Raw genomic sequence first — 656 nt, 5'->3', positions numbered from 1 at the left:
TTTTAGTTTATCTGTAAGAAAAAATTTTTGTAAGAGGAAGTTAACGTTCAGTGATTAATGTTTTAAAATCTTACTTCATTTGGAAATGACCTAGCTATTTAATAAACTTTTATTATTTAGTTTAGTATAACTCCAGAAACTTAAGTTACTCAAATGCTAAGAGATTATTTTAGATTATAATAATAGATTATTCTATTAAAAATATAATTATTTTTAATAGAGTTATTTAAAACTTTTCATCTTATTTATATGTATATATATAAAGTTACCCTTTTGTTGACAAATTTAGTTTACCTTAAACTTAAGCATAATAAAAGTATTATATAATGTTGATGACTTAAGACATGTCTTAATTAGATTAGCAAACAAGTGAATTTAAATAGGGCTCATTAACTTCATATTATTCAAAAACAAAGACATATATTGAGACCTAAATAATTTTAGATAGATAGGCATAGTTTTCCTCTTGAAATTTAAAATACCTTTTGGTTTTATTTTTAATCTTTTATTTTTTAGTTCCACCAATTAGTTCCACCAATTTAGTTCCACTCCAGACTATGGCTGGAGTCCTAGATAGAGTGGGCTGTGTATCCCAAGGACATGATAAGAGTTAACTTTAGGGTTTTTCTTAGGCCTGTTTTTGTTTCCCAGGCAGA

This window comes from Bison bison, unplaced genomic scaffold, assembly GCF_000754665.1.
Source record: "Bison bison bison isolate TAMUID 2011002044 unplaced genomic scaffold, Bison_UMD1.0 scf7180017863883, whole genome shotgun sequence".
NCBI classification, from domain to species: domain Eukaryota; kingdom Metazoa; phylum Chordata; class Mammalia; order Artiodactyla; family Bovidae; genus Bison; species Bison bison.
Note: the sequence above shows the minus strand (reverse complement) of the source record.